Source organism: Ictidomys tridecemlineatus, chromosome 11 (assembly GCF_052094955.1).
Source record: "Ictidomys tridecemlineatus isolate mIctTri1 chromosome 11, mIctTri1.hap1, whole genome shotgun sequence".
Lineage (NCBI taxonomy): Eukaryota > Metazoa > Chordata > Mammalia > Rodentia > Sciuridae > Ictidomys > Ictidomys tridecemlineatus.
This window is the reverse complement of record NC_135487.1, coordinates 122276122-122300860: the sequence shown is the minus strand read 5'-3', so window position 1 is coordinate 122300860 and position 24739 is coordinate 122276122. Positions and strand designations below refer to the sequence as shown.

At 42.0% G+C, this 24739-nt stretch overlaps 1 protein-coding gene across 3 annotated transcripts in view; it reads right to left on the bottom strand.

Annotated features, from left to right (window-relative positions):
* The window catches only part of Cd5l (CD5 molecule like), a 52037-nt gene that overhangs the window by 16678 nt on the left and 10620 nt on the right, over window positions 1-24739 (bottom strand). Inside the window, exons 2-3 of one of the 3 annotated variants that reach the window (XM_078027241.1) lie at window positions 7900-8066; window positions 7361-7476 (exon numbers count right to left, since the gene is read on the bottom strand). The exons of 1 other annotated variant lie outside the window; for it this stretch is intronic. The gene's annotated coding sequence lies outside the window, so the exon portion shown is untranslated. The remainder of the gene's footprint in view (window positions 1-7360; window positions 7477-7899; window positions 8067-24739) is intronic. One more of the 3 variants, XM_078027242.1, reaches the window with a different exon arrangement.

The window sequence follows — 24739 nt, the reverse complement described above, 5'->3', positions numbered from 1 at the left end:
CCCTTTCAACTCCTCCCTCTGCTTTTATTAACCAAAGCGTGGTTGGAAATGGAAGAGAAGGCAGAGATGGGAAGGATGTCTGAGAGCATGCAGGCCAGGAAGAATTCAAGACAGTGAAAGACTAAATTTCCAGTTGCTCTGAGGCTTGGAATTCAAGCAGTGGAGTGCTGCGTCTCAGCAAAGGGGTTGAAAGACAGGATTCACTGGGGTTCAGTATTGGACAGAGTCTCCTAGAGACTCAGGAATTAGGGTCCTTGAACAAAGAACCAAGCTGGTTGTAGCGGTATCCCAGCAGCTGGTTCATCACAGAGGGGAGGGACCACACACACACACACACACACACACACACACATACACACACACACACACACACACACACACACACATACACACACACACACACACACACACACACACAGAAACATAATGAACAAATTTGGCTGGAAAAACCTATAGAACAGAAAAGCAGCTTCAGCTGATCCAGAACTGAGCTGATCCAGAGGCTGCCCAGTGAGCTGGTATTTGAAAAGCAGCCTGCCTTTCTCAGTTGGCAAGTGCAGAACTGGGGCAGGAGCCATGCTGAGGAGGCAGGAGCCTGGGAGACCACAGCACACGTCGCCATGTTGTCTCAGCCCCTACTGCGTGGCCTGTGGTGTACCTAGAAGAACATAAGTGAAGCAGGCACAGAGAAGATTGTCCCCATGGGGATTCAAGTCAGAGAGACCGAGAGGAGAGCAACTCACTTCCTTTGAATTCAATGATCAACTGAAGAGAGTGAGGAAACTGAGCAGGTGGGCGTGAATACCCTTGGGGATGAAGCCAGGAAGGGTTCTATTCATGGCAGTGGAAGGTTCCAGACCCTTGGAGGACTGGCTCCCCTGCTCTGGCAGTAGAACTCTTGGGAGGCTTCTGAGATCCAGACTTTCAGCAGAGATGAGCCTCTGCCTGCTCCCAATCCAGATCTGCTGATCCCATCTCTCTAGACTAGATTCTACCCAGCCTTGTTAGAGCTCTGTCCCAGCTACCGAAGCTCCCCACTCTGAACTCTGCAGCAGCCCCCCTGGGAGCGCACCCACCTGGTCTGTCGGGACCAAACTCCAACAGACAGTACTTTCCATGTGCTTCCTCAGTGGAGAGAATTTTTTTGTTTTCATTGAGAATCGTGTGTGTGTGTGTGTGTGTGTGTGTGTGTGTGTGCATGCACACACACGCACGCTGATTGGTCTATGGATATAAAACCTGTTGGACAAGGAGAAAGGACAGCAGCCTGTGAACATCCCGCCAGCTTTATTCTCAGAACTCTCAAAGTTGGTAATAAGATTTTCAATGAAGCATCATTAATTTAACCATAGCTACTGATTATCTCCTGGGCATCAGGCACTGTCCTTGGCTGTCGGAAGGAGGAGGATATGAGTTCAAAATAAATTAATGGCAATCTTTTCTTTTAAGACCCAAGTACCACATTTTCAATGCTGCAGTATAAATTTAAAAATTTTAAGAAAATTTTTATCCATAGTTCCTGTTATATTCCTATAATTATTAATACAGCCTCCATACTTAATGTTTGCTTAATATTAATACTTGATCCATCATTTACTATTACATTACTAATTATATGTAATATGATTATGATTTATAATTGGTTTAACATTGTAATTGCTATTATTTTTAATTACTATTCTGTTTTGTTTATTTTTATTTGTTCTAATTAGTTGTACGTGAAAGTAGAATGCATTTTGACATATCATACACAAGTGGAGTACAACTTCTCATTCTTCTGGTTGTACCCAATGTAGAATCACACTGGTGGTATAATCATATATGCATATAGAGTAATAATGTCCAATTCATTCTACTCTCTTTCCTACCCCCATATCCCCTCCCCTCCCTCCACTCCCCTCTGTCTAACCACAAGTACATCTATTCTTCCTTAGCCTCCACCCCGCTATTGTGTGTTAGCATCCGCCTATCAGAGAAAACATTCGGCCTTTGGTTTGGGGGGATTGGCTTATTTCACTTAGCATGAAATCCTCCAGATCCATTAGTTTACTTGCAAATGCCAGAAGTTCATTTTTCTTTAAGGCTGAGTAATATTCCATTGCGTATACATAACCTTTGTCACTTGAAAATTACCAGTAAGTTGAAAACCATGGCATAAAGTAAGCTCAGTAATATAAGTCCCTTCTGTAAATGGGGGCAAGGGATAAAACTCTCTGTGGATATAGATAAATTTAGCTGTAGATTCAGACACAGACCAAAGAATAGACACTGCTATCTTATATCTTGCTGGAAAAGAATCAAGATTCAATTTCAGTGAAACTGAGACTAGGTAACTTTGGAAAGAATTGAAATGCTTAGTGGGGATTTATTTGGTGTTTGTCACTGTTGTGAGGAGCTAATGTAGATTCTCATTTCTCCACTATAAAAATCTTGAGTATGTCTCTTAGTCATAAGTATGATTTTTCAAATGATCTTCGTTTGGGCAGAAGCACCAAAACCTGGAACAATAAGTGCTAGAACATTTGTGCAAGACTTATTTAAAGAGTTAAATGGGTTACTGCCATCATTACTAGCTCCTCTTGCACATCTGTGCTTTATAATACCAAGAATTCATCAAGTAATAAGAAATATGTAACAGGGAATTTCTTTAAGTAGAGTTTTTAGTGTACTGTTTACTTTCTTTTTCATTCCCCCAAATAAACTAAGAGAGGAATCCAGATCATCCATGAGAAAGTTTCACATGTGTCCCCTGGAGTTTGAGGGCCATGGACCGGTCCTTGGCTCACATTTGCAAATGTCTGAAGGTGACAGTCTGGAGCCATACTGGAAGCAGCCTGTGCACTAAGATTTCAGCTGGGAAATCTGTGTGTTTTTCAGGGTTTCACGTGTACCACTGGATTATTTCGAAGGTGACCACACTGAGAGGACATCTAGGAGGGAATCTCCACAGGAATGAGGAATACCCGGAAGAGCAAGGGAGTAACAAGTAGCTGGCTGGAGGAGACGTCATTGCATCTGGGACCTGCAGGTTCAGGTGGACAAGTCTCTAAAGGAGCTGCAAAGATACTGCTCAAGAGGAAGAGGCAGCCGTTGGACATGGGCCCTGCCCAGGGGGCACCAGCCCACTGTAACAGCCGCTCACAGAGGACTCTACCCTTTGTCATAAACGCTCCCATCCTGTCCCCACTTCTTGAACACCACCCATCCCCAAATAGCAGATCATGAGTTCGCAAGGAAGTGAAGCAAAGAGAGAGAGGAAACAAACCCCACCCCCTCTTTCCTTGCTTCAGGTTTCCAAGAAGTCAGCCCTGAGCTAAGAGAGGGCAAGGAAGGCTGTCACGTGGGGAGGCCGAGGTTTAGAATGAACCAGACTTATTCTTTTGACTTTCTTTCTTTTATTTTCTCTTTCTTTGGGGGGGAGGTTGGGTGGGTACCAGGGATTGAACTCAGGGGCACTCGACCACTGAGCCACTCCCCAGCCCTTTTTTTGTATTTTATTTAGAGACAGGGTCTCCCTGAGTTGCTAGATAGAGGTGCAAAGGAGACAAAGTCCAAGAAGATGATCGTTTGGCTCCCATTCGAGATAAAAATAAAACTCACTTAGGCTAATAAATGTTTGTCTTGCAGACATCTGTGGTTTGATACTGCTTACATCAAGGGTCTTAATATCAGGTGTCTGCGGGAGATAGAGTAAGATTATGTGAGGCTTATTCACAACTCAGATGTGCAAAGAATCGACACTTTCATTCTTATCTGTGGCCAAGGATATCTTATTTTTGAGTTTCTACCCTTGCTGATGTCTTAAGAAAATGTATGCAATTAAATACATAAATAAAAGGAAATGATGGCCTATTAAATAGGCCTGAGACTTGGCTAATTTTAAATGGTCTCTTTTATCCAAATTCAGCCTCTTTTGCATACATATTCAGTGAATTCCAAATTTAAACTCCCCAAAGCCCTGTTTTATCTTTGTTTTGTTTATTAAGATGACAGGTGGAAGTAGAAGAGAGATCTTGAGAGGGAGACCACAGGAGAGAGGCTGCCTTCCTCTGGAATGGAGGGGCCTGTCGGCAGTGAGCTTCCTCCCTGGGGTCCCTGGGACTTGGGTAGCCTGGTTTCATCCCTGGACACACCGGATTGGCTCCTGCTTAGTTCTGAATAATTCTGTCCCATCTTTTTCTGGGGTATTTGGCAGATACCCATGGCCCATATCTGTTATAGCTACATGTGCCTCAAATTATAATTCTTTGTTTCGTACTCTGTAGCCTTTTCATCCAAACCACAGGCTTCTGCCCAGACACAGGCCTTCTCATTCTCTCTGTGCTGCTACTGGATCTCTGGAAAGAGCTGGGTCTCTGATATGCTCTGCCTTGACCCATTTATTCCGCATCCTCCTCTGTACCTGCTATCTTGTGGACGCCATGATGGATGTGGCAAGGGTGTGGTGCTGCCTTGCAGATGCCATGATGGATGTGGCAAGGACAGTCATCTCCTTGAGTGAGACTATGTGAGACCGTAATGTGTTCTAGATGGGCACACAGCTAGGAGCCTAGTGAGAAAGATACGTATTCTTCCAGAGTTGAAGCCTCCCCAAGCCTGGGGTGGGGATGGAAGGAAAGAAAGGGAAGGTGAAGAGAGAAAAAATGGGCATCTCCCTCACCACACTTCCTCCTACTCTGCTCTGTGTGTCTTATAGATGAGATAAGTCAAGGTTCTCAAGTAGAAAGGGACAAATACTGGGCTTCTAGAAAATCCAACTAATCTGAGAAAGTCAGCTACTCTGTGTTTATACGATAAATTGACCCATAGTTTTAAGATTTTTTTTAGTTGTATTTTATTTATTTACCTTTTATGTGATGCTGAGGTTACAACCCAATGTCTCACTCATGTGAGGCAAGTGCTCTGCCACTGAGCTACAGCCCCAGCCCCAACCATATATTTTTATATCATAAGAGTAGAGCAAGAGAGCTGAGAACAAGAGGAACTTTTCAGACATTGAAGAAATTTTCAGAGGCCCCATGCTCAGGGACTTTGAACATCATTGCTGGGTTCTGGCCCATGTCTGTCCCCCAGCTCAGGTGAACTTTGTCCCAAGAGTCACCAGGAAGCTTCATGAACACAGACTTATGGTAATGAGATGATGAGGCAGGACTCCCATTTTCAAATGCAAGGAAAAGTCAAAAAGTGAATTTTAGGTACAAAAAATAGAGAGACTTGCAACTCTATGACTTCTGTGACCCGCTTGTGTTTATTTCCACTTAACTGTTGGCAGATTTTAGCAAAGTAAGAAATACAATAAACAGTTTTCAAGGCCAATGAGAACATTTCTTTTGACTACCTGAAAAAAACTGATCGCATTTGGAAAATCCAATGCATATCAGTGAAGGTTGATTTAAAAACACCATGTACCAGACAGTCGAGTAGGAAATAGAAATAGGAAGATAAATATGATACCAAATCTGCCCTCAAGAAGGTGACAAACAGTGGATAAAACTGGGTTCATAAATAACAGGTTACAGCAAAAGAAAACTTGGGACACTGCTAAAAAGTATTTGTGCAAGACAGAGAAAGGGGCGTGGAGTCTGGTTAGGAGTGGTCCCTGAAGGATGGGTAGAGCAGCAACAGGGTTGCATGAGGGCAGGGCCTTTCACCCTTGAGGAAGGGCCTCATCAAAACCACACACGGGCAGAAGCTTAAGTATTCATAGGGAGCGAGGAGGTGAGAAATGTGAGTCAAGTGAAGGATGTGGTGGGGGAGGAGTCTGGAGAGACAAAGAAAGCTTAGGTACAAGTTCCACGGAGTCTTCCATAAGGGCTCTGATAGTTGATTTGTCTGCAGTCATTAATGCTAGACTTCACGGAGAAATTGTGCAAATTAAGCCAGACTATCATTTGGCAGATTGTAGGGGGGATCAAAGGAAGTGATGTCCTTAAGGAACATTATAACAATCTGGAGAGAGACACTGAGGGCTTGCACTGATTAAAAAATGGAGAGAATCAACTGATGTCAACCGAGCCAGAAGGCTCTCGATAAAGCAAAATCATTCTCTCCATCAAGATAAAAATCTGAGACTCCACCTTTGGAGCTTCATTCATAGACTCAAATAATCAACAAGTGTCAAATCTGAAAGATATCATCTTTGCATTTACGTAGCTTTGACGGAAACTGAGATGCCAAAAGGGGTCAACTAATTCCTAGCCAGGCAATGTGTCTCTTGTTCCACTGATTCCTTTACTGTAGGAGTGTGACCCCCAGAAGCCAGCAGCCTGAGAGAGCTACCACGTTACACCATTTCCAGCTCACTTACCTCAGTGTAAAGGAGGCTTAGTTTCCATTCTTTTCTGAGGCTTTGGACAGACAAGAGCTTTTCAAAGAAAGGTTTAAATAACTAAGCAAGTAAAGAGATGAGGACAGAATGAGGACAGTGTGTGTATTAGTTTCGTGTGGCTGCTGTAACAAAGCACTAGAAACTAGAATGATTTTAAAAAACGATAGAATTTTATTATTTCTCAGATCTGTGATTAGAAGTCTGTGATTAGCCATCTGTGGGCGGTGTGTGGACTACATTGGCACCACAGCCTACTGAATAGGAACATCTGGTGTTTGGGAACTTCCTGTGGCAGTCCCACATACACGTGAATTTCTATTCAGCTCTGCCTGGTCCCACACAGCGCCGGAGACGGGGTGACCTGCTGTAGCCACACAGCCCCTCAGAGATGGGTGTGACCTGCCAAGATTTCAATCAACCTGCTGACGGCAAGACATCATGAAGCAAGACTTCACCGCTGAAACTTTATCTCTGCCTTTGAGATACCCGCTTAAATAAACCACGGGAGCCATTTTCTAATTGTCCAGTTCCTGCTGGGCTGAGTCTATCAGGCGCTCTGCTTTAAAACTATTTTTCTGACTCTGTGTCTTTTTTTCTTCACTAATTATTTCTGACTTATTTTCTCCAGTGGCTTACACCCTCCAGGGCAGGAAGAAGGACCCCCCCTGGCAAGATGCTGGCAGCCTCCCTAGAGAAGTCCAAGTTCAAGGTATTGACAGAGCCATTTGTCTCTGGATCCTCTAAAGAAGGATCCTTTCTGGCCCCTTCCAGTATCTGGTGTCTCCAAGAGTTTCTTGGCTTAAAATGTACCACTCCAGTCTCTGCCTCATTGTCACCTGGTGTTTTCCCTGCTATCTGTATTAAGTGTCTCCTTCTCATAAGGACACCGTTCTTATCAATTAGGCTACACTCTAATGATATCTTAATTACTTTTGCAAACCTGTGAGTCAGGGGTCAAACTTCAGCATATCTTTTGGGGGACATATAACTCAGTGGGGGTCTGGAAACAAAATTCTCTTACCACACACTTACTTTTTCCAGGTTGGAGCTAGCAGTGGGGACCGTGCACATCACTTATTCATGAAAGAAAAGGCAGAAGCCTGATATCAAAAGCTTCACCCTTTTTGCCACATCTGCAGAGGTCTGATCTGAAAGTCAGAGAGCAAGCCCACAGTGAACACTGTCTTCTCATCTGAGTAACCAAGAATAGCAACATGATTTACATGTTCCTGCAACTAAACAGAACAAGGACTGCTAGGGAAATCTTGGGGGAACTCTCTACTCAAAGAAATGAAACATTTTTATCCTTTCAGGGAATGATGATTTGAATTGTAGATGCACATGAATTAGTATTGATGTTTTTGTGGTGGCTGGTAACAACAGGGCAGTCTTTTTCCCCAGTTGAATGGAGAACATGACGAAGGCTCTAGGCAGCTCGCCTGGCATAATGCAGCCAGCAAGTCGACCTCAGATCTGACACATCTCCCTCCAAATTTGGAGGCTTTGATAATAATGTCTTGAGTTGGTAATGTCCATTTGCCAACTGCAAAATGCATTCTACCGAGTCTCACCTAGAGAGAGACACAGCAATGTTGGAGCCACATTCAGGGCAGGATCCAGCTATGGAGGCTCAGATCCGAAAACCTGTGTCCCCAAGGACTGGTTGGGCTCCCACCCACTCCAGGAGACTTCCTTCTTTGGCTTTTCTGTTTCTTCTAGGGTAAATCTGGAACGTAAACTGATCAATAAATCATTGTCACGGTGAAGCAGATAGTAATGGAAATAGCAAATATTTGTCAAGTCCTTAACAGGTGACTGACATTGTTCTAAAAGCTCTGCATGAATCAACAAACGCACTTAAACTTCACAATACAGGTTGCGTATCCCATACCTGAAATGCTTAGGACCAGAAGTGTTTCAGATTTTGGATTTGTTGGGACTTTAAAATATTTGCATATGCATAATGAGAGATCTCAGGGATATAACTCAAGTCTAAACACAAAATTCATTTCTGAATATATACCCTATACTAATACCCTGAAGGTAATTTTATACAATATTGTTAGTGTGCCTACATTTTGGGCTAAAACCTGTTTTCAGGTGGCAGGTTGCAGACAAATGCAGGCACACATACAACCTGTCACTTGAAAACAGGTGCAGAATTTCCTACACGTAGCATCATGTCACAGCTGAGTTTTGGACTTTGGAGCATTACAGATTTGGGAATTTGAGATTAGATGTGTTTAACTTGTTATTCTCATCTTTATTATTTTAAGGTAAGTAAAATTACTGAAATGACCAAGAGAATTTCTAGCCTTCTAGCAAGCCCACAGGGCAGATCCTTCCATATATTCAGGATTGGAGAAGAAAACTTAGAAATCAACTGGTCCAAAGCATGTACAGCTAGAGGAATGAGAAGTTGTGCTCCGTTTGTGTACTCTATGTCAAAGTGTATTCTACTGTAAAATTAATTAATTAATTTTAAAAAGTTATCTTTCCATGTGAAGAAGAACAGGGTTCATTATTCAATGAAGGAAAATACTGTTGATATTTGAAGGGTGGAAGAAGAGAGAGGGAAAAAATGTAAGAGATTTTTGAGGTAACGAGTCCTCTCCATTGCCCATTTCTAACTCTTCTGCACCCCTTGAAGTGAACCTGATTGTGGCTTCTAGCCTGTGACTCATGGATTAAGGGTTCTTGGTTTAATTCAAGTCCTTTATCTCCAAAGGGAAACTGGTCCAGAGACATGTAGTGACTTGGCAGATGTCACACAGTGATATGGTAGCACAGTTGCTCCTGGAGCCCTGGATCTTGATTCTCTCCAGCACATCGTGGTAGTAATCACCCACAACTTGGTACACAACACACAACCACAAGTGGATCTACCTGGCTTTGCCTTAACTGCCCAGTAAACAGCCAAATTCTAATGTAGAGGGAAAGTGGAGCATTGGTACAGAATTCTGAGAAAGTGACCGCAAATATCCACTTTTGACCCTCTCCTCTGTGTGTATTTCAGTCTTGCTTGCTTTTACACTGCTTCCTCTGAGACATTATACCAAATATTAACAGCTCTTTGATGGAAATTTTTATTTTCCTGTGTGCTCTTGGACAAGTTAGAAAATCTCAATGGAGATTTCTCATTTGAAAAGTAACTGGTATAAAGAACAAGAAAAACTCAAGCAAAACTCACTCTGCTAAGGTCTGTTGTCCTCTTTCCACTAGTCGGATTATTCACATAGATAACCTACACATAGTTCATGGAACATAAATTAAGCACTTTTTATTTTAACAAACTCTAAGGGAACAAAGTCCAGAGAGTGGAATCTTCTTGATCACTTATTCAGCCTCTATTCATGATTAAAACAGAACAACTCTCAATAAACTATAAATGAAAGACCTATCCTTAAGTTAGAAAAGAATAACAATGTGATCCTATATAACTTATGCAGATCAAGAAAGAATCAAAGAATTCTACCTCCTTGCCTTTATTCTACATTGTATCATCTGCGCTAATACAGTGCAATATCATAAGACAAAAGTGATAAAAGGCATAAAAACTGGGGAAGTTTTTTTAAAAAGCAAAAGTATTGTTATTTGAAAACAACATGGTTTTATTCATAGGAATCTAACCTTCTAAAATGAATAATTTAGCAAGGTTGGAGAACCTAAGACCAAAATACAAAATCAAATGGCTCTCAAAATACTAGGGAAAATATTGAAGATAACATTTCATAACAACATCATCATAATAACATCAAATTACAGGTATCTAGGAAACAATCTCATGAAATATGTACAAAACCTCTACTTTAATTTCTTAGAGAAATTAAAAACCTAAATCATGGATGGGTAGACTCAACAATGTTAAAAATGTCTATTCTCTCTAAATTTATCAAGATTCATTTCAATCCCTGTTGACATTTCAGCATGCTTTTTGAACATCTCAAACAGTGAGTTCTAAAATTTGTATAAATTTAAAGGCTTACAATATCCAAAATAATTTTTTTTGAGAAAAGAAGACAGTATGAGGTATTGTTGCAGGGATCAACAAATATATCAATGGAACATAATAGAGAGTTCAGAAATACCATCCGTTGATTAAAAAAAAACAAGTTGCGAACTCAATGCATTAAGGAGAAGAGAGATTTCTTAACAAATAATGTTAGGTCAACTGCATATCTGAATGGAAAACAGGAACCTTGGTCTCTGTCTCAATATCATCAACATCATCATAAAAATCGTAACAATAACATTAGAGCTATGAAGAGGAAACTAAAGTTCAGGAAGGTTAACAGGAAGGTTGCCTGCATCACTTCCCCACTATTACAGAAACCAAATTTCTAAGAACTGACCAACAGTCCTATGCCATCCCATCACCGCGTGATGGAAAAGAAAGAGTTATGAAGACACTCAAGCCAGTCATTTTGTGATACGTATGAAGGTCTAACAAAAGGTTGAGATGAACAGATAAATTCTGAGAAACAATGTACTTCAATTATGTAAGCTATATATATTTCCCATTATGAAGTCAGAACAGTTCATAAAAATCAAGATGCAGATTTTTTTGGCTATTAACACAATCACATTTTGTAAATTGTGTAAAAATAATAATAATAATAGTAATCGAGATGGATCACAGACCTAACTAAGCACACAGTTCCATAAAGCTTCTAGAAGAACACATAGGAAAATGTCCTGGTGACCTAAAGGTAATCAGAGATTTCTTAAACAGGAAAAAAAAAAGCTCTAATAATTTACAATAATTTGATAAATTAGACTTCATTACAATTAAAAATTTTCCATATTAAAAAAGAAGACAATTTAGAAAAAAATAGAGAAGCCATAATGTTCCTAGACTATGCAAAGATTTCCTACAGAACAAGAATAAGAAATGAGCAATCCATTAAAACTGAGCAAAACTTTGAACAGACACTTCACAGAACAATATATATGATAGTCAATAATGAAAAGGTCCTTAATATCATTAGTCATCAGGGAGATGTGAATTAAAGTCATAATAAAATATACATCATACCCACCAGAATTTCTTTAATTTAAAAGACTGAAAACACTTAGTGTTGGTGAAGATACGCAGCAGCTAGAATGCTCAGGCATTGATTAACAGTAATAAAGTGGTACATTCACTTTGAAGGATTCTCTAGCATTTGTAAAATCAAAGATGCATCTACTCTGTGACTCAGAAATCCCCTTCCCAAATATTTATCCCAGATAAATATATTTTGTCTTCAAATACTTGTACATGCATGACCAATGTAATTCTGCAACCTGTACACTCAGAAAAATGAGAAATTATATCCCATCTGATTCAAATGTATGATATGTTAAGATCATTGTACTGTCATGTGTAACTAATTAAAACAGATTAAAAAAATACTTGTACAAGGGTAGGGTTGTACCACTGAGGTAGAATGTTTTAGGTTTGATCCTCAGTATATCAAAATAAATAAATTAAAGTGAATAATAAAATAAATAAAATAAAATATGGCATCCAGCTACAAATAAAAAAAAAATACTTGTACAAGAATGTCGACAATGACTTTATTCATCATAGCCCCAAACTTAGAAACTACCCAAATGCTTAACAAGATATAAATAAACTGTAATAAATTCATACAGCAATGAAATACCCAGCAACTTAAAAAATGTAATGACTGATATATGCAAAAACATGGATGTTTCTCACATTTTATCCATTGAAATAAACCAGAACAAATGAGAATATGCTATATGGTTTGATTTATATGATATCCAACATCAGGTGAACTTGATTTATAGTATCAGAAAGAGTATAAAAACCAGAAGGAAGTTGTTCTAGGGTGAGGAATGTGTACAGGACAAAAAGAATATTAGGGATCTTCTTGGTGCCAGGTATGAGTTCTCTGTTAAAGGGTGAATAGGCACCTTGTGGTCCAAATAGATCCAGGTGTAGACAGATTATGGATGTGTGTACATGTGTGTGTGCATGTGAAAAAATGGGTCAGCTCCATAATGATTTATTGATCATCCAACTTATGCACTAGGTACTTCTGTGAGCACTGGGATACATTAATGAATAACAGACAAAACCCCTTTGCTAATGGAGCTCACGTGACAGAGAGCAAATAATCAAACTCATTCCCTGCATCATTATTTGAAATAGGTAACAACTAGACATAATCTTTATTTTCATTAGCAGAGGGAAGGTTAATTTTGTTAACAGTATTCTGAAATATGAAACAGTATTTTGCGCGGGGTGCAGTGGTACATGCCTATAATCCCAGTGGCTGAGGAGGCTGAAGCAGGAGGATCCTGAGTTCAAAGCCAACCTCTGTAATGGTGAGGTGCTACGTAACTCAGTGAGACTGTCTCTAAATAGAATACAAAAATGGGCTGGGGATATGGCTTGGTGCATGAGTGCTCCTGAGACCAACCTCTGGTACAAAAAAAAAGACATAAAAATAGTATTCTACTATGAAAATGAATACATAATTTGTATACCAAATTAGAATGATCTCTAAGAACTACTGTTTAAAGAAAACAAGATGCACTACAATGTCTATGGATTTTTCCCAGAGATTTTCCAATTAACCTAACATGTCACCGTTTTAAAAAGGTAAGAGAAGCAAATGTGTGTACTTAGCTGCTTATGCATAAAAATTCTTCAAAAATTCTTCAAAATGTTATTAAGCAGTTAGTAAGACAGGTTGCTCCCAAAGGTGGGAACTTAATAGTTCAAGATAAGAGTGCATGCCATCTTATCCATTTTTAATTAAAAACTATATAAATATGTAACCTATTAGCAAATAAATATAATTTAAATTATATTTCACAATTGTAGAAACACACACACATATTTCTGAATCAACTTTAAATCTTCCATAGCTGGTAGGATGATACGTTTGTTTCTAAACTTGGCTCTGCCTAAGTTCAAGGATTGGTGAGAGTACACTGCCCTCTGCTGGTATACACAAAACCTTTTATTTTCCCTTGAAGGAGAAAGCCTAGCTGTTGACCTACTCAGGCAAGGCTTATGCAGGGTAATTTTTTCCTGTACCTGGGTCATCCTTATAGAGGCATCCTGCAGAGCACAACTCCAAGGAGTCAATCTCATTGAGCATAAAGTGAATGGCACCTTCCCAACCCACCCAGGAGATGCACAGGGCACAGACTGCACCAAAGTATGTAGGGTCCCAAGGCTGCCCCTAGAGTGCAGGAGGGAAAAAGATCCGAGAGTCAGTTCTAGTTCCACCTGAATCTTCCACATGTACCTCCTACAACTTGGGCCCAAATTCTTTCCACGCTCTCCTAACTGAACATGAATGCTTAAAATTATATTTTAGTTTTGTTTCGATCAGCCTTTTGATAGGCCTGACAAACTGTCCAAATTCTCTCAATAGATAAAGATGTTGGGTGAGTCAAAGAGTTTGAATGTGTCCTGGCCAATGACTTAGGTAAGTAAGCAGCGTTTCATGGATTCAGAGTTTCGTGGATTCACTCAGCATTCATTGAGCACCTACTAGGTACCCTCAATTATGCCAAGATGTGGCAATTCTATGGAGAGCGTGGTGGGGCCCTGCCTCTAATGAGACAGGCCCCTAAACATAGTAGTTAGATCAGATAAAGAGTGGAGACCTACCTACCTCAAGCTCTGCTTATGTGTACCAAGACTAGAGAGCTGTATCTGTGGAGAAGCTGGATTGTATACAGAATTTGAAGACTCTCTTGGTTGAGAAGTTAACCTGCACTCACTGGTGGGATTCAGTTTCTCAGCATTTCGATGGAGTGATTGGACAGAAGTCTGTTTCCATATGTCATTCCTCTTTGGGACCTACATAATTCCCTCTGCGGGCTCATCTTCCTTCCTCTCACCTCCACGAAATTAATTACTGCATGTAAAAAACCATGAAGTCATCAATAAGGATGTAGAAAATGTGAGCAACTCAACCAATAAACTTGATCTAATAGATTTTATGTAACACTGCACTCAGCAAATGCAGGATGCCTTTCTCAAGCGTATACGGGGTATATTCAAGTCACATTCTTTATAGAGCCTATAAAATGGGCATCAAAGGATTTTAATCATCATAAAGAAAATTCTCTGACCACAAAGGAATTAAATTAGAAATCAAGAGTGAAAATATCAATGAAAAATTCATGATATTTTGGAATTAAGTTCACACTTTTTTAATAAGCCAGGGATCAAAGAAAAAAAATCTCAAGGGGAATTAGATATTAAAAGCACAACATGTCAAAGTTTGTGGATAGCAGCAGCTACCACAGAGCTGAGGGGAAATTTTCATAGCTTGAAATGCTTAAGCAGAAAGATCTATAATTCAATATCTCTACTTACATCTTAACCTAGAAAAAGTTCACATAAAGTCAAAATAACAGAATGAAGGAAATAATAAGGGTAAAAGCTGACGAGAAGATCTCTGTTGAGGTCACCTCATCCTCTGTGCATCCTTGTGCACAAGGTCACCTTCAAGGTGGTCCCATCTGGTTCACAGTGACCACAGGAAATGTGTATCTTTCCTGCCAAACTCTGAATGTACCGGCTATTGCTCATGCCGCACTGTGCTTTCACGCTGTTATTACAGAGAACTCCAGCCATTTGCTCATGTTCAGACAATTTCAGATGCGAGTCAGATAGCAGTTCCAAGGCCTTCCCAACTCCAGAAAGAAGGCGTTCATCTTTGTACACAAAGAGATTTTCTGCAGCCTCCATCATTTAGTCTGAGGAGAGATGGTGGAGGAAAATGGAACACATAAAAACCTCTTAAAAGGAGTTCTTTACTACTAATCCATTTTTAGCAAATTCTTGGCCTTATCTTAGATGTCTAGAAGTTCACAAGGGCAGAAAGCAATGTCCCCATCTCTGAGCATTTCCTACATAAATGGTCTGCGGCTTATTTTCCTACACGCGTGGACTGAAACTTATTTTCCTAGGTCTGTCAAAACTTCAATACGATGCATGGTAAAATCATAGTTCACAGTTTATGCGAGCAAAGTAGGTGTTATTAGTTGTAGAGTAAGGAAAATCGAGAAGAAAATTATATCACTTCCCCCCACCACAAAAGGCAAAATAAGTATTCCTTGGACGTTTTGCTTCTCCTTAATGTTCTCATTTACAATGTGGTAGAAAATAAGCCTTGACCTTCACCCTGACTCAGGTAGATAGATGATAGGTAGGTAGAAGGAAGGATGGAGAGAGAGAGAGAGATAGAGAATGAATGAATGAATGAATGAATGTGTGGTAAATATATTTTTCATCAGCTCTGTCACCTATTACAGATTTCAAAAATGGCCACAAATCTTCCTGCCCAGACCTCATGGGCAATTTGTCTTGAAACCTTCTCCCTTTGAGGGATGGTGTTTTTCTCTACCCCCAGAATCTGGGCTGCCTTTACTATTTGCTTTGGCCAATGAATGGTAGCAAACATGCTGCTGCGAGCCGAGTCTTGGAAAGTACTTGCATACTTACGGCTGCTCTCGGGAGCTCTGTTGTGTGGAAATACCATGGAGTTGGCTGATGGATGATGAGAGATCGGTGGCCCACCACTCTTGCCCCACCCCCCTTGACAGTCAGCCAACTCATGAGAATCAGAGGTAGCTATCTGTCCTACAGCCAGCTGCAGAGTGAGCCCAGCTAAGACAAGAACGGTTCTGCTACGCCCGGTCCAAGCTGCTGACCTATGAAATTATGGACTAAATAAACAATGGTTGTTGCAAGAGTTAATAAACAGTGATTGTTTCAAAATGATTGGCTCCGTGCCGATAGATAACTGATAAGTCAGGTTTACGAGCCCTTAATAAGTGCAGTATTTTCAAGCATATTAAAGAAGGATGAATTCTTTATTACACTAAAAATTACAAGGAGACTATAAATAATTTTTTTCCTGTCACCTAAACTATAGCATTGCCAAGATTCTGCCTTTCCCTAATGAGTATTTATCTTGGCAAAAGTCAGGGTTTATTCACACCTGTCTTTACGTGGAACCTAGCACCATGATTGACAGACAGTTGCTAACCTGCAAATACACTGCTATTATTTGGATGTAGTTTGTTCCTGTCAAAACATGTAATTTGGTTGCTAATGTACAGTACTAGGGATGGGCGTTTAAGAGGTTCTTAGGCCTCTAAGAGTGATCAATGTTTTTCTTGTGAGATTGTATTAGTTCTCACTGAAATGGATCAGTTTTCTCAAGAGCAAGTTGTTATAAAGCAAGGTCCCCTCTTTAACCACCCCTTGCCATTCTGTCATGCCCTTTGCCCATGTGACGGTATCTGACATGTTAAGACACAGAAGGAGGGCTTCACCAGATGATCTTGAACTTTCCTGTCTCCAGAACCATGAACTTTTTTCTTTATAAATCACCTAGTCTTAGATATTCTGTTATAACAACAGAACACAGACTAAGTAATATTGGCTAAATTTATAGTGTATGAATAAAAAAAAATGAAAAAAAAGACTATTTTAAGTGTGGAAATAACTAGGAAGGTCAAACACATCCTTGGTCATTTGTATTTAAAGGCTCTACTTCCATTCCATCTTTATCTTTTTAATAATGGATGCAAAACACCGAGGACTCCTCCACATAGTTGTGGCCTTTAACTCATATGATTTCATCTTTTTATTCCATTCCATTCTCCTTCTAGAAGATAGCAGTGTGCTCTGAAAATAGCAGTAAATGTCGTGACCTAAGGGAAGAGACAATTCCAGCCCACACAGTGTGGAAGGAGAATGTCCATCCATCATACAGGAGATGATCAGAAGAATCCGTAATAATGGAATTCCAAGAGCGTTGTAATGAAAAATAACTGGTCAAACTAATTAAGAAGAATTCAACATTTTCTAAGCGAGGAAACACTAAATTATACACCAAAAAGCAACTAAATCTTATACTTAGTTGCTAGGTAAGATGTATATTTGTGTTCCCGTATATACATCTCATCACAGAACATGGATTCAGCCACTTTTAATGAATTCCTTCTTTGCCGGGGCAAGATATTGCCAATAAGACATGACAATACCCTGGTACATTTCTCCATCCCAGAGCAGATCCATATTTACTTTTTCTCTCCCTCTCTCTCATAAGCTCCTGAATTAAATAGTTTACTCTGGAGTAACCAGAGCAGGAGCTTTACTTCATATGAAAATGATAATCTTATATAAGGTCTAAATTTAGAACAAAGGCCTGTCAAACGATCCATTTTGGAGCACGGGGAGTGGCCTAGGCAATCGAGATTAATAAATAACCTAAATACACCATGACCAAGCAAGCAAGGCTTATACGAGAGATTTGAAGATGGTTTATTTTTGAAAAGTAGATCAATGTGATTTGCCATAGAAATAGAATTAAAAGAGATCAACGTGATTACCTTCACAGATGATGAAAACAGCCATTGAGGAAACAACATCCATTCTGCACAAAATCTCTTGAGAAAATAGGAAATCGTGGGTATTTTCTTAACATGTTAAACATACATTTACCTAAATCCAACACGTCATGAGGAAGCATTAAGAGTAGTCCCACTAAAATCAGGAAGAGTGCCTTGTTGACTGCAAGGCAGGACAGGGAGCAGTGGCGACATGCCTGTCACCCTGGTGACCTGGGAGTCTGAAACAGGAGTATTGCAAGTTCAAGGCCAATCAGTCTGGGCAGCATAGCAAGAGTCGGTTTAAAAAAATAAAATAAAATAAAAAGGGCTGGGAATGTAGGTTAGTGGTAAAGCACTCCCAGGTTCAATCTCCAGGAGAGAGAGAGAGAGAGAGGGAGAGAGGGAGGGAGGAGAGAGAGAGGAGAGAAAATTAATTTAGAAGAAGAACCTGGAGGAGAGGGCCTGGGATCCCCAATCCTGTATTTTGAAGAGGCAGAGGGCAGTGAGGAAGGAGGTGTCTGGGGTGGGCCTGTCCCCACATTCCTAGTGGCTTCTGAGGCAGTTCTCAGTGACTGAGGCCCCTCCCTGGAGACGGGGCACGTCCCCAGCCTGCTCTCCTGCACGGGGCGGGGCGACATGCAGGTGAGGACCCTCCCTGGGGACTGAAGGAGGGACCGAGAGAGAAGAACTGTGGAGGGAAGGAAGGAAGGTGGGTAAAAAGTAAGAACCGAGAATCAAGAACCACAGAGCAAGGAGACCGTCCGGGAGAGGGAAGTGAGAAAGGAGACAGAAGGGCAGAGGAGCAGGGGGACTGGAGAGGCCCAGGGAGGTGAAGGTGAGAGGCCCGGAGGCTGGGCCTCTGCAGCTCAGGGTGGAGGGTCTCCGGCCTCATTTAAAGGTCTCGAGCTTTTAGGTCAAAGAAAAGGAGCGAAATCCTTGAGAAATGGAGGGCTTATGAGAGGATTAGTACTGGGTGTCGGAATCGATGTAGAAGGCAACCGAGGTCGGGGTCCCCTCTCCCACAGCTAAGGCTGGTCCCGGGTCCACTGAGCCTCTCCCTCCAGCAAGCAGCCTCCAGGGGCTGGACCCCGCCCTCGGAGGACCCAGGTCAGTTAGCCCTTCACGCCCTGCTTTTAAACAGACCTCAACGCGAAGAGATCCAGGAAGCGCTGGGCAGCAGTGAGAGCGTCCTCCACCCTGGGACTGAAAGGTCTCCTGATACCAGGCAGGTGCTCCTAGGAACACTTCTCTGCTTCAAGTTTAATGAGCTTTTATGGTCCCTTAGCCCTGCCCCCACCTCTCCATTAAAAAAAAAGAAGAAGAAAGAAAGGAAAAAGAAAAGGTCCAGGTGTAGATATTATTCTCCTCCCAGAATCTAGAACCCATCATCACAGGTGACTCGTCTGAGCCCGTGAGCCAGGTGAGCAACCCGGATGGGGACAGGCCCCGGCTCTGACCAATGCTCTCCACAGGGCACCTGGCTCTCCTCTAGTGCCTCTGTGAACGTCCGAGTTGACAGACACTTTACAAGCCCAGGTGTGTCCCCAGGCCCCAGGACTGCACCTTCCATACAAACCGCAGGCCACACATGAGCATCTGTAGGTCTGGGGGAGCAGAGAGGTTTACTCACATGGGAACTTTCCAACAGCACATACTGTGTTCCCCATTACCGCAGGTATCCAAGATAAAGCTGGATAACCACCTGGCAGCCGCGTTCCACAGGGTTCTCCATAAACACAGGATCCTTTTCAACTCTGGTGCATCGCAAAAGTGGACTTGAGTACGCGGAAAGACGACCACGTTTTTGGTTAAGATGTCTCATCATTGAGTTAGGTTAATTCCAAAGTTCATAAGAGGGAAAAGAGAAGACTCTTGCTTACAGTGTCAATGCTAAATAAATACCAAGTGGCAAATGTTCAGAGATGGCCGAAGGACGGGAAATCATCACATCGTCACCCTCATGGTAAAGATGGGCTTAGGCAACCGACAGAGTGAATGTGTGAGGCAGAGCACGAGGCTTGTTGGTCTTAATGTCTCTCCCCTGGAATGACTTATCAGGGGAAACGACATCACCTGAACTGGATGACGAACATCGACCTTGTTTAAGGAGCACAAGGGCATCATGAGTCTCAGCATGGAGAACAGCATCATCACCTTCATAGTTTTCTGGCTGAGAATTCATGTGAAACATCAGGTTCAAATTAAGACACATTCTGGGGGCTGGGGTTGTGGCTCAGCGGTGGAGTGCTCGCCTGGCATGTGCAGGGCGCTGGGTTCAATCCTCAGCACCTCATAAAAATAAAATAAAGGTATTGTGTCCAACTACAACTAAAACAAAATATTTTTTAAAAAAACAACAATAAGACATATCCTCAAAACAGAAAAGAAAATGCAGACAAGGGGATAATAGTTTTTAAAATGCCACTGATATGCAAAAAACAAACACTGTGGAAAGGCTCCAGATTGAAGGAGCCATAACAGTTAGAGGAGTAGACGGCATCCTCCTCTGGGTCCAGGAGGGGAAACTGGAATAAAATACATGACTCAATTGATTTACAAAAGTGCAATAGTTGTGATAGATTTCACAATGATCATCTCTTTATTCCACTCCCAGCTGCTTTTCCAGGAAGAGTGGCATATCCCAGTTAATAAAAGAGAAACACGGGAAGCAGACACTAACACCCAGATAACATGGGACAAAATCACGTGGGTACACAAAATATTGGCAGGTCCTCACGAAGAGAGAAACTGGGGTTGGGTAGGACAGAGACGGTCCACTTGATCACATAAGGAAAACCATCATCCCCTTGCTGAGGAGGGACTGGAATTTCACGGCTCAGTATTCCCAAGGCTGGGGAGGAAGCACCGGGGTGAGCTGTGCATGTGATTCCTTAGGGGACTCTCATGTCACCACTGGTACAACCCCTCCCCCCAGGCAGGGGCAGCAGAGTGCAGTGACGTCCAGTAACCTCAGGGACACCTCCCAGTCTGGGGCCAGCTTCCCAGAAGGCTCCTCTCCCCCCACGGCCCTCCCCGGAACCACTGATTCTGACGTGATCAGAATGTGGACTCTTCACCGCGCTCTCTCAGACCTCACCATGAGTTTAGCACACGGGGCCTGTGCCAGGCCAAGGCACTGGGGTGTGAGCCAGGCCCCCTGCTTGGTGCTTCTCTGAGGTGTCGACATCTTAACTGGCTTTGCTGCCACTTTTGAATTTCCATTGAAAAGAGGAGCACGAAGGTGGGTTAAGCAGGATCAGATGAATTCGATGTGTATTTAGTAAAAGGCAGAAATGGAAACTGATTGTCCCGGCCAAAGGAAGGGTGAATCCCGTGCAACCGGAGTGTGGAGAAAGGGCCCAGGTGTCTTGATGGAGCTCACACAGCTAGAGAGTGACTGAATCACCACTGAAATGGGCTCTGCCCACCTCCAGAGCCCAGGCTCTGGGCCTCTGGGCCTTAATGCTTGTGTTCAAGGATAACTCCAATGAAGTCCAGGAGAGCACAGGGTGGAATTCCAGGGCAGAGCACCCCCGAACCATGGGAGCAGCTGTTTAGAAGTTAATGTTAGTCATTGCCCTGACAGGACTAAGGAACACCTAGATAGCTAACTGATAGAGGTATCTGTGAGGGTGTTTCCAGAGGAGACGCGTGTGTGAGCGGGTGGACCGAGTGGGGAAGACCAGTCTTCAGTGTGGGCAGGCATTGTCCAATCAGCTAGGGACCTAAATAGAACAAAAAAGGAAAGAAAGGATTGCTTCTCCCTCTTTCCATCCCAGGGTTGGAACGCTCTTCTCCTCCTGTCCTGGGACATCAGAACTCTGGGCTTTCTGGCTCTGGGACTCCATCCTCCTGGGTAATCAGGCCTTTGGTCTCAAACTGAGAATGACACCATCAACTTTCCTGGTTTTAAGGCTTCCAACTTGGTCTTGGGTGTACGAGCAGCGTTCCAGGTCTCCAGCTTGCAGTCTGCCATGGAATTTCTCGACCCCCATAGTGATGTGAACCAATTTGTTTAATAAGCCTCTGTCATCCATTTTATCTATCTATCTATCTATCTATCTATCTATCTATCTATCTATCTATCTGTCATCTATCAATCACCTACCTATCCCATCTCACCTCCATGCATCCTAGTTATTCTGTCTCCTTGGAGACCTTGACAGACCAGCAGGACATAAACAGACAGATACATACGCACAGGCAGCCAGACTGACAGGGTTTCTGCCCCGTGGACTCTACTCTTTGGGCTGCCATTGCCTGTCCTCTTTGGATCCCTCATTGCAGATACCTGAGGAATAGGAGACCATTATGGCTTTGTTGTGGGTTGAAGGAGGTCACAGCTCAGGGGTCCTGTGTGCTCCTCAGCATCCACGAGAGCCCCCTGACTGACAGGGTCGCTGTGGAAGTTGAGGTCTCCTTAGGACGTCTTTCCTGTGAGTAATGAGAATTTTTTTTCAATAAACAACTCTGATATTTAGTGATTTTTTTAAAAAAAAATCATTAATAACAGCCAGTTAATCATAAATAATGCAGAATCAATTAATAGGTCACATGGCAACGCTTCCCGGAAACCCTCCCCCTCTCCCCCAGCCCATATTAGCCCTTGTGGCCGTAATGGACAAGGAGCACAGCCAAGAGATGCCATTTCTGGTGGGTCTAAAGATTTGTGGGGTTCTTTGGCTGCCAATACAATTATTCCTTCATTCATTGATTCAGCAACTGTATATTTGAGGCCAAGTGCTAGGAATATAAGGGCGGGGGGAGCATTTGAGATGGTTTCCTCCCCCCATGGAGCCCACAGCCTAGTAACTGACATATGGGATCCACAGAAATTTAGGTAAAAGGAAGGGTGCTTAGGGGGCTCTGTAAGTCCCCCTCCTCCTTTAGGTGACTGGAAGTAGGACAATCAAATGGGGAGGGGGTGACTGGGAGCATAACATCTCACCCAGGTGTGAGCTGGGGGAGCTCCTATCACCAGAAATTTGGGAACTTATCAAATATTGTTGTGGTTGGGAGTTTACCTTGGTGCCAAATAATTTAGTGCCCGGCAGAGTGCCTCCCACACCGATGTGTGTCAGATAGCACTGTGGTCTCGGCAAGTGTCTACCTCCACACAGCCTTGGACTCTGCCTCCCACTGAGTCCCACGCCATCTGTTCCAGCTGCCCAAGTCCCTCAGTGCTATCCTCTTCTCCTCGGCTTCTGCAACTTCCACCTTCACCCTCGCCCAGTCTCACGACCTGGGCTTGGTCTTTGGCCAGAACGGCTTTGTTTCTGACATGTTGAATGCTGCCATCGAGACTTCTGAGCACAGCTTTTAATTCCTTGAACTTTCTAACACACTTTCTGTTTCCACCACTTATCAGCCCGTTTACTCATCTGTAACCCTGAAACCATGATTGGCAACTCGAATTGCTCTCTCAACTGGATCCCAACTTATTGGATATTTGGTTGCATGACAAGTTGTCTTTCAACTCTCTTTGTCTCAGTACAACGCCAAGAAGACAATAAAGTGAACGTTTGCATCCGGACATTTTTACTGTTGCTATAAACCTAAAGGAGTCAACACCTGATACCATTCTTAGCCTTAAAATTGAAGCCAATGTTTTTTAATATATTCAAATGTCAAGGCATCAATCCTAAGCAAGGGTATCTTTGGCATTTTCTATACTTAGATCTAGCTCCCATGCTACCTCTAAAACTCCTTATAAGTGTAATCACACTCTATTATTAGAATTCACCTAAACCGCCTTAAAAAATTAGAACCACTGTCTTACAACTACAGTGATCCTTAAGTCAGCATAAATGTAAAAGTAAGTTTTCTAATATTAGCTTATCTAATCCAAAAATCACATGAGAAAATCGATGATCCTGATAATATCTCTTGGGGCTGGGGTGCATCTCAGTAGTGCAGTGCTACCTAGCATGAAAGGACTGGGTTCTGTCCCCAGCACTGCAAAAAAAAAAAAAAAAAAAAAAAAAAAAAAATTAATATAGCTTAGAATCTATGTTAATGCCAATCCAAATGCTAATCTTAATTACCAGGCAATATACTGACCTCAAAATTATTCTAGAAGATCGCTGTCCAATGAGATTTGTAATCAGATGCCCTGGGTAAAAATATATGAAAGTCTTCAACAATGACAACTTTCTTAGTATTTTGATAAGGTAATTGCTATCTCTGATCTCCATCGGACCTATTGACAAATAAGTAAAGAGACATTAACCTTTCCAGTCCAAGTTAATTTCAGCTATATCTCTTAAGTTTTTTGGCTTGACCCAGTAGTTTTCCTTCTCACTTATGAGGATGTGACTCCAAGATCAGGGGCATTTATGCAGTGCAAGAGGGCACACATTGGGGACCTGGTCTTCAACAGTCACTTTCTATCCATGTCGGCTTCTGGATCATGGCGACTGAACTGCAGCAAAATCACCCCTCCGTGCTGACATCCATTAGGGGCTCCATATTCTCGTAGGCCTCAGGTCATCCTCCATCCCATTGGCTTCCTTGTTCTCAATGTGGTCCCCACGGGAGATACAATGGGGCTGCCACGGGCTCACTAAATAAAGGTTCTGCAGGGAGGGGTGGACCATATCACAGATCAAGCAGAAGGGACCTGCATGACCAATTGTGAACCTCTCTAAAAAGATTTCATCTTGGCAGAAATGGATCTTTTTTCGGTGAAAGAAAACACATTTCTAACATGTCAAAGCTATCATTATTCTAGGTGCCTGTAACTACCAATTCAGCAAATGCCTAATATTGTGTAACTCTAAATTATATCAAAATGCAAAAATTTTTTCCTTTAGTGATGAAGGGGCTCTAGTTCAATGAAGTAAGAATTGGGATATTGAAATAAAGAAAATACATGTCATTAATATTTTTCTACTGGAGAAATATTTTTGTATAGTTAATATTTTGAGTACATAGTCAAGAATATTTGGTATATCTGAGTACTTAATAAATTAGTAATGAAATTCTAAGTCTAAAATGTTTAATAAACAAGTGATTTAGAATAGTGGGCCTGGG